Source organism: Trematomus bernacchii, unplaced genomic scaffold (genome assembly GCF_902827165.1).
Source record: "Trematomus bernacchii unplaced genomic scaffold, fTreBer1.1, whole genome shotgun sequence".
NCBI classification, from domain to species: Eukaryota; Metazoa; Chordata; class Actinopteri; order Perciformes; family Nototheniidae; genus Trematomus; species Trematomus bernacchii.
Window position 1 is genome coordinate 16,690,502 of NW_022987973.1, and position 17,975 is coordinate 16,708,476.

A 17,975-nucleotide genomic window follows, 5' to 3' on the forward strand; every position below is an offset into this window, starting at 1 on the left:
CTTTCCAATGGAGGCTGGCTGTTCCCTTGGGAAGCCATGAGTGTGCCTGCCAGCAGGAATGCATTGGAAGCAATAGAGGAAGATGGAGGATGGATGGAGGAGGGTGAGTAGCTGCTGCTGCTGCTTTTCCCCTCTGTGTGAAAATGAGTCCATTAATTCAGCCCCCCTCCCCCCCATCCCCCCCGCCTCCCCCTCCAGCTCTTGTCTCTGTTTGTTAGCGAGATGATTCCTTCTGTCATGTCAAAGGCAACATTATCATATTCTCGTTGCCTGGGAAACCAGCAGCGCCGAGAGAGACAACGACTTAAAGCCTTCATGGTGTTTGAAGCTGGTAAACATGAAAGGTTATCCGTGGAGTTGAAATCCTAACATATATGAAAGAGTCTTATATTGTGAGGAAGCTTTTCATTTTCTGGCTCGCTGTTCTCAGAGATATCCCCTTTTCGTTTGTTTGTTAAAAGATTCAGTTCAGTGAAATTAAAACATGGCTTATAGTCGCAGAGGTAATGTCCGATTGGCCCTGAAGCATTAAGTGTTAACCTCAGTATTGTTTTCTTTTGTGCTCACATTCAACAAGATGCCCATTTGATGAACAGCCTTGAATGTTTCTTTTAGTGTGTTGGTCAGGATTACGTTCTTACTATAATTTAAATTATATTAATGGCTACTAATATAAACAATGTTTTGGTTGCTGGATACTTCTATCATTATTAATCTCAGTATAACTAAAATCCTGGCTGACCAGCTGGCTGTAACATATTTTAAGCTGGATGTACTATAAATAAATCTACTGCTGTACGTACAATTTTGAAATTGTTATACTTTACTTAGTACAGTATGTTCATTGTATGCTATAGGTTCTACTCTACTACTTTTAAGAGTGAACTATTGTACATATAGTCCATTACATTTATTTGACACTTATAGACTAGTTTTAACAATAGATGCTTAAATGATCTGCTCATAACATTGATGCAGTACTATAATACTTTTTGACTAGCTATCTTAATTTGGCTCCATGGCAAATAGCATTAAAATGTGCTTAAATGTAATTTTTGAACTGATTATAATAAAACATCTACAATTCTACTTCTGATACAGTTTTTCCTGATAAAACATGACTCTAAATTGGGGTATTTTTAGGGAAATGTTTTTCTTCTTTTACTTAAATAAAATATCTGAGAACCAGTAGACTAGGTGTTGGGTATTCCTCTGAAACAACCAGATGAAATCCCAGTCCGTTCAGCGTGGGGACTCCAGCTCCGGGTCTTCCCCCGGTGCTCCGTGCAGGGTGCTGCTGACAGTCCGGTTCGACCAGAGCTCCTCCTCCTGGGTTTCCTCCCCGCTCCCGCTGCTGCTGGTTGGTTACATTGTATCAGTTCCCACACGAAGAACCACCACGGCACTCATCCAGAAACGGTGAATACGGAGGAATTAACCTGGATGGGAAAACTACTCTCTGTGGGATTAATTGCCTGAAGGTCGCGGGAGAGGACCGGACTTGTGTCGGACTTGAGGCGGCACCGATAAAAATGCCCTCAGGACTCGGGTTGTTTTCGATGAGGACGGTATCTCGAAGTGTGATGGCAGAAGTCCAGTGAATCGCTGGCCTCCCCTCCTCTCTTGTGTTGGATGTCTTGGGGAGTGCGCTGCCACTGGTTTCTGGTGCTTAAGATTTTTATTTATTAAGAGGCGTTATTATAATACCCAGTCTGATTTGTTCCCTTTATGGAGTGCACACCACCATGGACAGACCAGGGTTTGGAATAGGAGTGGCTAGCTAAGTCGGTAAGTTACTACATTTCTCTCTCATTGTTGATAGTGCTACGACTCGTTAGCCACTTAACGCTAGCCTTGCGTGCAAAGCAAGCTGGCTAGCCTTACACCATATAGCCAACACAGCATGCAGCAGCAGGCAAGCTAGCCAAGCCTGACTGCACTCTGAGCTCATTGTTTCACTCTGCCAGCTAGCGTACTACTAGACTACCTCATTACACCAGGCTAAGTTAGCTTTGTTAGCTTCTTGAAGTTCAACTAACGTGTAAACTTGTCACCAAGTAACGTTAAAACATCAACATACTAAAGCTGCTGCTATTTAACGTATATGGGTAACTTTGTCACGCTCAGCTCCTGGGAGGTTACGATTATCCATTTTTCTTTAAAACACTTGCCTGTCTAAATTAACAATTTAGATTTTAAGTGAAATGTTGGGTTACCAAATGTTGTGAGGAAACCTTAGTTGTACAGAGTTGAGGCAGCAGATTCCACCAGTGTAGTGTCTACAGTGTTTCCCAAGCTGTGCACTGAGGACCCCAGGGTATCCGTCAGATCTCAAGATAAACACCAAATGAAACAATTCTCACTCTTGAGGTTTAACACAATGTGAGGATGTGTTTAAGGCTGACTATTTGAACTGTACACTTCCCCTGCTGGTGCCATTATAACAACGATTTCCTACACTTCTGAAACAGGTTTTATCCAAAACAAAGTATTTTCCAATGGGGGTATGATCTCATTAAAATGGTGGATTGTGGTTTAATGCATTTGTTACCCTTCTCTCAGGATAGCTACGATTATTTTTGTTGGCTCCTGTTGTTGGGGCTGTCCCATCCCCCTAAAGTGAGTCATTCAATTAAAGCACTATTATTTTTTACAAGACCATTAAGGGCTAACCCTGTGGTCTGCACTGCTCAACAGAGTATGTCAGAAGAACATCATCAATGTCTGGCCAAGTAGTCTGCATCTAAATATTCTGAATTTCTCATATTTTCTCAATTGTTATTTACAAAACATGAAGGACACGTTTTTTTTAATTAAAAAATGCTGTGTTTGTGCAATCTATATCCTGTGACGAGCTAGTTGCTTTTCTCTCTGACCAATCAGTGTTCTGCAGTGTTTTTACGTCACCATTGTATTGCCAGGTATCGGGTACTAACCCATATGGAAAACCCAAAGAAGAGTGAGCCGAGATGCAATGGAATGTAGAGCCATACCATGCAATGGAAAGGCTCAATAAAACAACATTAGAGCTGGCACACTGTTAAGGTCAGCCCAAACTAATGTTAGACTGGGCTTTTGTTGTTGCTAACTTTGAGGCGTACATCCTTAACTTTAATAAAGAAGAAAGGTCTAAGGCACTCTTCTGGAAAAAAAGCTAAAAACCTTAATTGAAATATCAATATTATAGTGAATTTTTTTTTCTTTCCAATACAGCTTAACAACCTAGCTTAGCGGCACAAGCCTTCTTCAGGGTTTGATGAATGGTGTCTAACAAGCCAGTAGCACTGCTCACTAATGGTAATAGCTATGTTAATGTTTTCAAGGATGGTATCTGCTCTAAATACAAAGTTAAATCACAAAATGAGACAACATGGAAGCACCCTAGTTGAGGCAAAAAATAAGGTAGATAACAATATTTTGTTTGGTTTTATGAACAACCAACATATCGGTAGTGGCCCCAAATATCAAGTATGTTTTGGGTATAGCCTACGACCCACCAACGTTTTTGCTAACTTTGTCCACAAAGGAAGAGGATATCTGCCATAACATGTCTTTTATGTAACCGTTTGTTTGTTTAAACGGGTTGCTGACATGCTTAATCACCTGCTATTAATGCTATTTGTTCAGATGCATTTGAATATTTGGCAATGGAACATTGTACTGTCCCTAAGGCGCTTTAAACATTTCTGGCTTAGATGCAGCTAATTTTAAATATCAGTTTGGCAGCTCCATTGTTCGGGTGTGACAATAACTGTGAGCTGGTCACACTGATAAAGGAAACCTTAACGTACAAGCAAGAGATAAAACCTTCTACACACAACCATGGAAATGGCTGTGCCATAAATCCACTTAGTAACAGTGAGTCATGCAATAGACATGGCTTATTAACACCATGCATTTATTTAGAATTTTGGAAGTTTTAAGCCTACCATCCAGTAAGCTAGCAGCATATATCGTTTTTAAATATTTCTGAGTCACAGAGGTCTAAAGGTAGCAGCAGCTAGTTTTCTTGTGTGGCCTTGGTATACTGGAGCAGCCATTGTATTAAGTCTTGGTAGTTGAGTATGATTTCAGGTGTCAAACAGGAAGTAATGTCACACACTCAGGAACTCAAAAACACTAAATTATACGTGTGGGTCTCTTACCATTAAAGTGATTCAGTGGACATTTCACTCCAGCCAGCCTCAAAAGGCTATTTTGGTCCAGGGGGCAGCGAGAAAATCAACATGACTAGTGCTACTGTAATTTGTCAGCTGTGACTATAAATGATTCACGCCTTTCACTTAGCCTGTAAGAGTGTTTGGTCAGTATTGATTTATTACTGACTCTTTTTGAATTGATTTTATACATTTTAAGGGGGTTTTATGTTGAGACCTATTATTACTTATTCTTCTCTTGTACTAGTCATAATGAAATCAATACAAGAGATAGTAATAAACCACTTTCAAGCCCGGAGGATTTCACGTTGCCTTGGATTTGTTCCTATGATTGAACAAAATGTAGCTGGCAAAATACTTACAGGCACACTGGTGTAATGTTAATAATTGCAATACTTCTTCAGAGCAAACATGTTCATTTGTGGTTTTCTAAGTTTTCTTACCAGAAAACTTTAGAAGCAGCTCACCGTGAGGCAAAAGCTGTTACTGCTTCCATTCCAGCTGACTAGCTTTCAAAGGCAATTCCTTTCCATCTGATTATCCTTGTTTCTTTGTAGTAATTTGTAGGGATGCTCCGATCGATCGGCCGCCGATCGATATCGGCCGATATTCACTCTCTGCCGATCGATCGGTGCTCTCTATAAATGCCGATCGGGAGAGCCGATCACATGATGTAAAATACATGACACTTTTCTCTGTGTGCGACAAAACAAGCTCGCCAAAATGGTTTCGCCAGTCTGGCAGTATTTTAAGGTGTCCGAAAAAGACAGTAAAATAGCGGTATGCAACGTGTGTGAAGCAGAAATCCTGCAGCTCTGCCCGCTGTGACGGACCGGTGAGCGGAGCAAAACACACACTAAGAGTTAGACCTAACACACTTTGCTATTTTATCTACCTCTGGAACAAGCTAAACTAGTTATAATTATAAATATGTTTATTCTTCACTGTCGGGTCACTCATTACTGGATCAGTGAGCTGCAGGAGACGATGCTGTCAGGAGAGAGAGAGAGGGGGAGAGAGGACAAGAGAGCGCTTCCCCTCATTTCTCCCGTGTTATTATCCAAAGTTAATGTAAACTTGAATAATGTACTTAATTTGAATGTAATAATTATGTTGGTTGTTGTTTGTGGAAGCGCCAGTGAATGAGCCCCATTAACTGAGTTTTAAACATCACTTTAAATGGAAGATCCCCATAGAACCCGCTTGATCGGATCGGCGATCGGTATCGGCCGATACTGATTCCGGCGATCGGCCCCAAAATTGGCGATCGGAGCATCCCTAGTAATTTGTTCCAATCATTGTATGGGTGTTAGGAGCCTTGTTGTAGCACATCAGACTTATTTTGTACAATCTGCAGGCCCATCAAATGAAAGTAAACAGGACATTTCACGCTTGAGGTTAGCACGAGAGCACTTGAAGGACAACTATTACCTTATTCACCAGTTTAATTTTTGTGATAACTGAGTTGCTGCAACGTGTCCTATTTCAATGGGGGAGCGGAAACAACTGTGGCTTTCACTCAAATGTGTTTCGCTTTACTATAATGAAAAATCGTCTCAAGGATCTTTAAAGAAAAACAGTGAAAGTTTTGTGTTGTGCTCCTTTTGACCAGCCTTTCATCGTTTCCAAAATCTGTTCCACATCACGCTGCATATCAAAGACAGTGCGGAAGTAAACAATTTAAGAATGTTTGGTTAGAGTTCCAGGGCATCAGATTAGGCCAGGACAAGGGGATTATGTTGGCTTTGTAAGGCTCCCATCATCTCATGGCCTCACACCAGCTGATGGAAAAGTAAGAAAGGATTGAGCCCATGTCCTCGAATGTAGTTGGTACCAAGTTCGAGTCCCACTGCAGTCAGCAAGTCGTTGTGTCCCTAGGCAAGACACTTCACCCCAAATTGTTCCTGTGGGGATTGTCCACAGTACTGAATGTATGTAAGTCGCTTTGGATAAAAGCGTCTAACAAATGACATGTAATGTAATGTAATGTAATTTGAAGGCTTTCAGGCACCTTAAAAGCACCCAAATTAGGTCATTTACTTAGGAGAATGTATGCCAACATATGCACTTATCTTAGTTTTTACTTATAACACTTGCTAAATGAGAAGTGTTTGCACTTTTAATTCCCTTAGTGCAGTGGTGAGTCCATATTAAGCCCCGTAATGTAGTTAGTGTCATTAGAAATGTTGAGATGAGATAGAGCTGCTTGTATAGCTTAGAAAATTGTCCAGTGTTTTCCCCAAGTTGAGATTTATAATGATAGGTTTTTACTTGTTCAAGACCTTGTTGAAAACGGCAACATCTAAAAATTGAGTCTGCTGAGAAAAATAATTACATATATGACCTTATTTTCAGATGAAGGTCTGTAATTGTAAAGACAAATCAATTAATGTATACCTGTGCAATATGTAATGTAGCAGACTTTAGACGGCATTTAACATGCAGACCTTTTTTTAAAAGAAGAATAATACAACAAACACGTTTTGGGTAGTTAAGGTTTTTGTCCTTTTTATTGTAATCGTAGCCCTTCAAATATCTGTCAATATACTAAGCTTGAACAATTTGTCAATCAGTCGATCAAAATCTGCAACTATTCTAATAATCTATTGTAGGCATCACATTTGAACTATAGGCCAATTGATTTAAGGAGAATATAACCGGCAATTTCAGCCTTACCATTCCAATGCAGTATTTTAATACAGCTGCATATTGCACACATAGCTTCAAGTAAATCTACATTAAAACAACATGTTTGAACAGATGAATATAATTAGAGAAAAAAATCCTGTACAAAGCTTTCCTGTAATGGGTGAAGTGTTTCGTATTGTGCTCTAAAGTGTTTTTTATATTATCTGTTGTGAGAGTAGTGTGATCTGGAGCTGTTGTGGGTGGAAGGTATGAATAGCGTTTGGATCTCTTATTCCTGATGGTTCAAATGCAGCTTTCAGCCAACAGCAGTGCTTAAGAGGCTTTTGAGAAATATTAAATGGTTGGAATGGAAACAACAGCTCACTTAACTTGCAGACCGACACCTTCTCTGTAAACATCATTAATTAAAACTGCTGGTTGCCGTTTTATTTGCTCGTTTTCAAACACCAAAACATAGAAAAGTATTTTTTTTCTGACAGCTTGTGGCTTGCTTTGAGATGCAATGGATTAGAGTAAACAAATGTTCTGAATTTATTTATACTGTGCCTTACGTGCTAAATTGAAATACAATGTGCTTAACAATACAATGTAAACTAGGGATGCTCCGATCGCCAATTTTAGGGCCGATCGCCGGAATCAGTATCGGCCGATACCGATCGCCGATCCGATCGAGTGGGCGGGGCCTATGGGGATCTTCCATTTAAAGTGATGTTTAAAACTCAGTTAATGGGGCTCATTCACTGGCGCTTCCAAACAACAACCAACATAATTATTACATTCAAATGAAGTACATTATTCAAGTTTACATTAACTTTGGATAATAACACGGGAGAAATGAGGGGAAGCGCTCTCTTGTCCTCTCTCCCCCTCTCTCTCTCTCCTGACAGCCTGTCAGTATCGTCTCATGCAGCTCGCTGATCCAGTAATGAGTGACCCGACAGTGAAGAATAAATATATTTATAACTAGTTTAGCTTGTTCGAGGTAGATAAAATAGCTAAGTGCGTTCGGTCTAACTCTTAGTGAGTGTTTTGCTCCGCTCACCGGTCCGTCACAGCGGGTGGAGCTGCAGGATTTCTGCTTCACACACGTTGCATACCGCTATTTTACTGTCATTTTTACTGACACCTTAAAATACTGCCAGACTGGTGAAGCCATTTTGGCGAGCTTGTTTTGCCGCGCACAGAGAAAAGTGTCATGTATTTTACGTCATGCGATCGGCTCTCGCGATCGGCATTTATAGAGAGCACCGATCGATCGGCAGGGAGTGAATATCGGCCGATATCGATCGGAGCATCCCTAATGTAAACACAACAAAACAATGAACTGTTGTTATTTTAGAACTTCACCGCCTTTATTTACTGAAGCTACAATTTGTAAAGTCGAGTGGATGTGACATTTGTCATTCGATCTGCAAAGTTGCACCATGGGTCAAGGAAAATGCAACTCTGTTTTAGTTTTTACAGCATTGAGTGAATTTCTCACTAGCAAATTGCCAATTACAGCAGAAAAGAGCACACTTTGAATGCTTGTTGCATAGTTGCTGCTGTGCCAGACTGGTGATCCATCTTTTCCTGGGATGCGAGCCCGGGTTACACTCAACTCTCCCCCACAGAAGCTATAAAGATATTGTCAGCTTTTGTGGCGCAGCAGCAGTCTTGAGAGCTACAAAAATGTTGTCTCATTTGCCTTCACTTTGAAATATCCTCCTCTGTGTTCTTAGAAAGGAAAGCCACAGAACATTATGAGTCAATTCAAGCCACATTTGATAGGTTCCAATTTATTTTCGTGTTGTTGCTGTAATAACAAAGCCCTGTCAGACTGCATTAGTATGTTAAACACACAATTGCTTTCAGTACTGTCCCTCATGAATCCACTCATAAACAACATGACCTCGTTAATCACTCTCGCTTCACTTGCTCCTGACACTGGTGATCTTTTCACTGCAAGTCAGTCACACATGGCAATTTTCCATTCAGCAATTGTTCAGAGGATAATACGACTTGGTTTTGTGATATTTTCTATCTGTTTTACACTTGAAAACCTAATCTGTTCACAGAATGCTGTGCTGTCACTAAAATGTGTAAAGATGCACTTTTTAGTTGATTATCTTGGAGCAAGAGAGGTCTGTGAAGACATGATGTGTGGGAATTCCTCAGAGCTATCAATACTTGAGCATGGTGGCAGCGGGGGTTTCTAATGGCGCGTTTCCACTACAGCACGGAGCACGGTTTAAGAGGGCTGTGACGTCAGCGGCCCGTTTTTGGTTGCGTTTCCACTTGGCCTAGTACCGGCCGGCGGGTCCTAATTCACAGTTTTTCTGGCCTCATAAAATCGTGGGTCTAGGGCCAGAGACAACGAGGCTGAGTCGGGTTGAGTATGCTAAACTAGAGAGAGAATCACTGGCAAGGGGGCTACAACTACAACAAGATGGACATATTTGACCGTGATTTAATTGTAATACACGTTTCAAAATGATGCCGAAGTAACAACATACTGATACCGGTTAGTAAAAACCATGAATTAATGCTTTGACAAGTCTGCAGACAGACGGCAGGCGAAAAACCTTTTAAAATGCGTGTTTTCTAAATGGAGATTGGCTAAGCTAACGCAGTATATGCTCCGACCGTCCACACTCACAACAACGGCCTATACAGACATAAATAAAGCAGTGACTGTATTCGCCATGACACAGACAGTCTGTGGTTTGTACTTGTTTAATTTTTGTCTAGTTTCTGAACATATATGAGGAGCTGTGAGCTCTGAGGGCTAACAGCTAACGGCTGTGTTGTTTTTCTGGGGTTCTCATTGAAGATGACGCCACGGCTCCGCCTACACTGCGTTACTATAGATACTACCCCAGTTCCTAAACTGTAATGGAAATGCGCCATAAAGTGAGCCAGTCCTAACGAGGCCTAGCCATACCGAGCGAGGCCGAGCGAGGCCGTGTAGTGGAAATGCGCCATAAGACACTGTCCCCATTGCTATTATACTGTATATCTGCTTTCCTCTGTGTGGGCTGATTGATTGTGGCTAAATGATAATCACAATTATTTTGGTCAATATTGAAATTACAATTATATAACACAATACTTTGTCCTTCTACTAAAGGTACAACATGTGTTTTATTGCACTTTCACATTTAAATTAACAATGCACTGATTTCACTTCTTTGTGCAGAAGTTCTCCTAATGTGAATATTGGCCTTAAAGTCTTTACCTGAATTCAGTACATTTTTCTTTTGCTTGTCTATTCTTTGTTGTGAATAACACTTCTGCTCTGAAAGTAGCCACAAAATTCAGGAAAGTTTTCTATCAGCAGAGAACATGTTTTATACGTCTATCACATTCGGTTATGATAGTTTAATTGTAGGAAGCCTAATTTGTGATGATTTATTGATATCGGTTTATTACCAACATAGTTTAAGTATTCGGTATCGCCTCACCGCCTGAGCTCTCATTTTCACTGACATGTTATATCCATTTTGGTTTAAAACATATTCCCATCAAAGCAGCTTCAGTTTATAGACCACTGAAGTCTTGTATTTTCAGGCTCACTGTGAAGATGTTCAGTTCCTTTTGCTGAGCATGGATAAGTAATTAACTGGGATTACAGGCTTTAGTTGTTTGATCCTCCAGAACATATCAATATCATGGGGATAGTTTATTAGGCAATATGTTTTCAGCTGTTCTGGAAACAATTGGAAACTACTGGAAGTTTTTCAAAACTGGTTCACATCTGCGTTATCAGTTACAAGAAATCCCCACTAGATCTAGCAATTTTGGTGAGTTTTGGCGGGCAGTTACAGTTGTAGAAGAGCCCTCAAGGTTAAACAGTAATGGTTAGCTAGTTGCCCTCTGCAAATACAATTGGTCGTGTGTCAACCATTTTGTGTAGTCTCGTTGCTGCTTTGCGTAACCAACACACTGGTTCCTTGTCCTTGGCATGAAATCCAGAACCTAGGCAAACACAAGTGCTGCTCTTTGTTTGGAAATATTTTTTACGTTCATGTTAAATAAAAGTCAAACACCGACACTGAACTCATTTTTTGACACTAGGAAAGTTCAATTAATCTGACATGGTGACGGTACAAAGATTCCCTTATTTAGACAGTAAACGCATGTCCTTTTGTTAAGGGACATCAATCTGAAAACACAAATTCAACATGTCAATCTCAAGAGTAGGTATCATAAAAAAAAACTTTGGAATGTGCTGTTAATGAAATAACAAGCTAATAAAGCAGCACTTCTGTCCTCAGGCTCTTTCAGTAACACAGTCATGTCTCTCTAAGATTACACGTGTATCTGCAGGCAATGTACATAGTTTTTCTATTTGCTGCAATGCCTGCCGTGATGCTTACTATGAACATCACAAAAATATTTTTGCAGTGTGGACATTTCTCTTGGCATTCAGAGAAGCAATCTTGTGGCTTTAACGTCAGTTGACTGTATTGTAAAGTATGGGCGTGTTAACGTTTCACTGGACAGCTTCAGGCAGATTTATGCCCCCGAGTCGAGATGTTATGGTGTCTATGTGCGGGGCAACAGAGGCTACATGGAGACCTCAAGAATTGTAATTGGACAGCTTTGTATTTTTTGTAATTTCTCCTACATTATTTCCACTCACGGTAGTATTGTTGATATGGAAGACAACCGGGAGCAGGTTGAAAAAGCACTAAGTAATCCTCCTCAGTAATGTTGTATATTTTGTGAAATTGCAAAGCCATTTCCACCAAGAGCCTTCTTACGGCTATCAGCTCTGTCAACAACAGGAGAATGCATAAAGGCAAACTCCAATTACTTTGGGTGTGTAATAAATGCATGACAAGGCCTGATAATGTACAACACATCCATCTAGTGAGGGGGGAGTGTCACAATGTTCAACGGGTTAAATCCTACGCTGAACTATAAGTCAGTCTCAGAGCCGTGGGCATCTACTGCAGGAGCAATGAAACACCTCGACAGAGAAGCATAAATTTAGGTTTAGTGTTATTAGTAGTAAAGTGAAATATTGAGATCCTCCAAGCTGTGAATACATCAGACTTAATCTGAATGTGTAGTATGGCACAGCTGAAAGAGAGCACTTGTGCCTCTGTGAATGTTTGTCTTGGGTTTCACTTGTACAATACTGTAATCTGCCAAAGAAAATAGATTACATGCTGACGTGAAAGGGAGAGTATGATGTTTGACAGTCTACCGGGTTTGCTTTGCATTTTAATTTGGCAGCCGCTATAAAAGAAGATTGACGATCATGGAGAAAAATATAGCTAGAATAGCAGAGGTAGATGGATAACTGAAGGAAATTGGAAATATTTACAACCTGCTGAAAAAGCAAGCAAACCTGTGCTCTTTTAGTTTTCAGGTTGACTGAGCATTTGAGCTCTGACCTACCTGACTTGCATTTTTGTAAGGTGGATGCACATGTGACCACGGCATTTCCAGATGGACACACGAATATGGAATTGTGAATTTTGCACGAAGATGGCCCCGAACTTGGTCAACAGCCGAAGCAAGTACAATGCATACAGAAGGCCACACGCTGGCCCCCGTACCACACACGAAAATATGGTCGTAGACTTTACTGATGATTTAGAATGTATCCAGACTTAACGTAAAGCTGGCTACACACCAACCCGATTTTGGGAGTCAGAGGCCGTCAGAGGCAGTCGGGCATTCGCGGCGCCCTACTCAGGTTGGTGTGTCCCGCACCGTCGTCTCTTTACGGCACCTTTTCACACCTCCCGCGGGAGGTCAGAGAAAGTCGGCCCAAGCAATCACTCTGATTGGCTGTTCACACTACCGCTGCCTGCTGGTAAGGACAGTTATTGCCACTCGTCGACTGAAGTATTTGCGGTGTGTTCGTAGGCGGGTGGCGTAGGCGGGTGGCGTAGCGGGCGGCGTAGCTGACGTAAAAGTCAGGACGCCTTCGGTACGCGTTCTTTGGTCTCAGGTGGGTGTGTAGTGGCCTTAAGAGCTTGTGCCTCTTCGGGGGGTGCTAACATTCAAACATACACTTTATTCTTTACTTTCTCCGTCTTTATATGTAGATTAGAAGATATTACTTATCTCATGTTGTTTCCATAGCAACAACAACTTCCTGTCAACAACGTAAACTCGCCTTCAAAATAAAAGCATCTAAATAAAACAGGAAGTTAACCTAAATTAAATGTAAGACATACAACTGCAACGAAAGTAACAAAAACAATGTAATATCCTTTTCAGTTTCACAGAACACAAATTGGGTTATTTACATAATATTGGCTACACGACGGCATTGCGAGGGCTTCACGTAGTCGTGTTGCCTTCCTAAGACAATCGAGCAGCTTCTTGTTTCCTTCCTATTGTCTTCGTGAGGCGAAAAATGCCCGATGGCACCGATGATCAGACGAAGATGACACGATTTGACAAGATTCCCTCACGAGTGCCTTACGAAGGGCAAAATGTTCACAAATTCAACACAAAAATGAACCTTCGCAAGGTCCTTCGGCAATTTTTTGGCATGCCAAAGATTTTGCCACCGCTCACGAAGTTGCTACCGGAGCCTGTGAATGGCCCGATGTTGTTACGATCAGAGCCGAATTTGAACATTTCCTTTATCGTGTGTCCATCTGGTGTCAATTTCGGGACAGTGTGACAGGGGCTTAAATGGATGACCCATGAATGGATCCTGGTAGCAGAAAATATACAACAAGGCTGTCTTTATCCTTTACCTTTATAGGGGATTAAGTGAACTGGAACGTGGGATTGAACATTGGTTAAAGGCAGTGGCTAGCCGTCAGGGCCCTCTAGGCCCTCTCTGAGGGCCTAAGATATTCTAAAAAATAATATTTGAAAACATTAAAAAAAAAAACATTTTTTTTTAAATATTATATTTTTTAGTTATATTTTTCATTAGTTTTACCAAAATAACTTGATTTAATTGTATTTAAAATAACATTTCCAAATAAATAAATCCTTCGAATCTGCCTGTTCAGTTTCTGTTTGAATGTGAAGGGTTACATTTAAAGAAGCTCCTCTCTGCGAGTTACTGTGAAGATAGGAGGTGATTGGTGGTCCTGCTGTAAATTCACAGAGGGCCCACTATAGTAACTCAACGAGAGAGTAATGTCAAAAGACAGTACAATTGACCAATCATATCTTCCCTCTAAATGGGTGGGCTTTATTTTCGCTGACTTTATGACAAGTTCCACCCGCTTTGAAGTTTATGCATGTGTGTTATAGTGGTGCAGTGACGCGTCCTAAAACCCGGACGTAAGCTGCGCATCGGTTCCCTCGACAAAAAAGCAATGGGATTTCTCCATAGGATTTTGGAAAATAGCTCGAAATAAGGTCTGTGGAAAACGAACCTGTTAGATAAATGCACGTTTTGTTCAGCCGGATAATATACACATGTCTACCCTACTTTTATAATTTTCGAATCATAAATCTAATCGATAGATTTATGATCGATAGATTTATGATTAGCATAAGTTTGTTCATGATGGCTCACGTCAGTGATAGGGATGGGAACGATTAATCGAATATTCGAAATTATTCAGGTATTCGAATAATTATTCAGGTATTCGAATGAGTTATGAATATTTTTTATTTTTTTTTTTTTTGTTTTTTTGGGAGGGATGCCTAAGTTGATTACATATGATCAAATTGAATAATTCAATGTATACGACAGTGCCATAGCTAAATGTGTTAGGTGACGTCTAAAGGTGTGTTTTGCTCTGCTCACCGGTCCCTCACAGCGGGCAGAGCTGCAGGTGCTCTCGCGTCCGGTAATTCACTCGCGTTTATGTCCAAATCCATCAGATCTAGCTAGTTCTAGCTAATGATATGGCTGCTGCCCCTGCCTACACGCAAATCACGCAGACTCAAACCTCATCTTCTGCCCAAATGCGGCGCAAATGCGCTCTGCAGCCGTTGCGAGGTTCCGGCGCTAACAGTTCATGAGCGTGCTCCCCCGCCCCCTGTCAACACTCGCGACACATGAGTGGCCAGCCTAAACAACAATAAGCACTGTTTGGCAACCGTGTGTGGCGGCAAAGTATAGACATTTTGACAGGAGAGATTTAGTTTTGCCGGTATTCAACATATTTTACCAGTCATAGTCCGGTAATTATTTACACTCTAAAGAGTCCTACACAACAGACATGGCGTCAAAAAGGAGTAATGTGTGGAAATATTTCGACCAGGTTAGTGAGTGCGGTGTAGAGTGCAAACTATGCCAAATTAAACTTATATATATATACATACTATACCTTGCTATACCCGCAACCTCCGTTCCAGCTGAGGGTCTTGCTACAGCTGGCCTGATTGTGAATCGCCTCCGCACATGAAAGCTGTAGGCCTATAGCTGTCAAACTGTGATCACCAGTTCAATACATTTGACAAATTCGACTTGGTTTCTATACTTATTTGAACATGTATTTATTTATTTCCAAAAGTTATTGAAAACATTTTTTCCGAAAAAAAATGTTAGACATTTTTTTTTTACCCAATTTTTTTTTTATAGGATATTTACATTTCGGTTAACCGTTTTTTGGGGGGTCGAATATTCGAATATACATTTGCTTTCAAATTCCCATCCCTAGTCGGTGATAGTGATGACATCGTTGCAAAATTATTAACCGAGTCATTTTCAAGATTGAGTTACAATGATAAATTGGAGTGGCAAAGGATCAGCTGCATGACCCCGCCATCAAGTGCTTCATCCAAAAGGACAGGAGGATGGACTTTGTGTTTAAGTGATTTGATCATCAAAGGTAGGCCTAAGTCATTTTCAATGTGGGCCGCTGTTCCGACTTAATTCATTTTTAATTGTTACTTGGCTGTGGGTGCCCTGTCATGATAGGTGTTTATATAAATGGTGTTGTTTTGTGTGGTAGAGAGGGTCGCTGTCATTGATGCGTTTGGCACCCCGGGCCGTTGTTTTGATATTCCGCTGAAGTATACGCTGTGACGTAATAACTCTTGTTTTTCTTTTTTTTCCGAGGGAAGGGGGGGTCAGAGGGCCTAGGTATAAAAGTCACGGCTCGCCACTGGTTAAAGGTTATGCAAACATCCAGCACCAACATGCAATTATACAGAATTGGAGTAAGAAAAAACATTGTAATACACATGTCTGGTTTTTATCTTTATACTAGCTGTAACTTTACTATCAGTGGAATACAACATGTCACTCCTCCTCTGCCTTGCATACATTTTCCGGGTGTTTCAAAACAAGGCAGTGATTGAGTTTGTATCTAAGTGTCAGCAGCACTCACTGTCAGATGTTACTGCCTACTTTAGGAGCTACATGTCACTTGCTACATTAAGCTGCAAGACATGGAAGGAAGAAAACCTTTTTAATGTCAGGACAGCTATTCTGCCCTGTTAAAAAACACAGTTATTATGCCATGAATTGGGTCTAACTTGTACTTCCTCCTTTTGCCATCAATTTTTAAGTGTGACACTTTTCTGTACACGTTCTACTGGTATGTATGTATGTAAATTCATTGTTTATCTCTGCTCTTTGCATTCCAAATTTCCCCCAGTGGGTCAGTAAAGATCCGAACCAAACTGGACTGTATCACTCAAAGCTACCATGCGGGAGCGACAGCGCTATTTGAAGCCCGGCTTGTTGACTCGGGCAGGCAGTTATGTAGGGTTAATCGTTGTCCATGCCCTCTCACTAGTTAGAAATTCACATGGCAACACCTCAACTGTCCATGGTACAAACAGTTGTGCAGTTTGAGTCACTCAGCAGAGACCAGTTGTCCTCTTATAATTGGAACAGTGTTTTCTGCAGATCAGTCAGAGGGTTATGTCCAAATAAGTTAAATGTTGATATATATAAGGCTGCATTCCTTGTGTGCAGATGGTTATTTCAGATTTCAGTAAGAATTTGCTGGAATCCTGCCTGGCAGGCTGCTTGTGCAGGAATGCATGTAATAAACAATACTCAGAAGACTGGAGAGAAGAAATAGTGTCTTTATCTTATTCTATTACACAAACGCACACACCCAGCAGTGTTAGACAGGGGACTGTCTGCTCTTTAGCCTCAGGCTTTGTCCTTTCACAGCTCTTCCTTCTTTCTCATCTGTCAGCATTCAAGCAAAAAAAAACAAGCTGACTTTATCCAACACATTTATATAACTCTCCTCCTGTTTACAATCTGGATTGAGGAGAATAAACTCAACATAACATAGATTAATGGGGATAATATTCCACATGGACAATCAAGATCATAACAATTCACAGTTGGTACAGTTTGTATTAGTGTATGGCACTGGTATGTCCATGCTCAACCGATTTAGTTGTGTCCACAATGTAATAAGGACATGCTCTCTTTCTTTTGTTCAACATAGTTCTCTCTTTATTACGTTTACACCGCCGCTTCAACCAGGAAGCAAATAGGAACATACTTGATATTTCAGATGAAAGAAGAATGAGAGGGAGAACATGATGCCTGCACCAAAACATGTATCTAATCGTAAGGAATAAATTAGGCTTTGTAAATGCTTGCCTGTTGATTTGTCTCTTAGATTAAACATCTCAGGAAGAAAATGCTGAAGAAAATCCATTGTCCATCTGTTCATCTTAAAATCAAGTGTTCTCTTTTTTCCAATTTGTGCTGCTTTTCATTTTAACCAGCATCTTTCTTCGTCTATCAAACTACCCACTGTGATTTAAAATTTTAAGTGAAAATTAGCATTTAAATGCCCTGCGATAATGTCAAAAATATAACCTTTAACAAAGTGTATGTGGTAGATGTGTCCAAATCTGACACATGGTGACTTCATACTTAATCAGAAGAGTGAAAAGGGAACATGCGTTGTTGTTTTTGCTTAGAGATGTCTTCACATTAGTTTATTATCTTGAATCGAAGCCTGACTTCAGTCGAACTAACTAGAGGCAGCAAGGCGCGACCGTCACGCTGATTATCCTGTAATGAGAAAGAGCTTGAGCCCACCAAACCCACTGACCGCCCCAACCCCCAACATCCCTGCTGAGAGTCTGATAGAGTCAATTGTCCTTAAAACTGAAAGACAACCCATGGTTTGGATGGTTTATCTGAAACGGTTTGGTGACTGAGACTATCCAAGAAAAAAAAGAATGAGGTTAAAAGGAAATGCCCATTTAATATAAATGTTCATATCCTATCATCTTAGAGTGCAAAAGTATCAATGAAAATATGATTAC

At 40.6% G+C, this 17,975-nt stretch overlaps 1 protein-coding gene across 1 annotated transcript in view; it reads left to right on the forward strand.

The window, feature by feature from the left end:
* The first annotated feature begins 1,354 nt into the window (after nt 1-1,354).
* LOC117471490 (zinc finger protein 609-like) overlaps nt 1,355-17,975 on the forward strand; it is a 76,928-nt gene continuing 60,307 nt past the window's right edge. Inside the window, 1 exon segment of the mRNA XM_034116554.1 lies at nt 1,355-1,788. The gene's annotated coding sequence lies outside the window, so the exon portion shown is untranslated.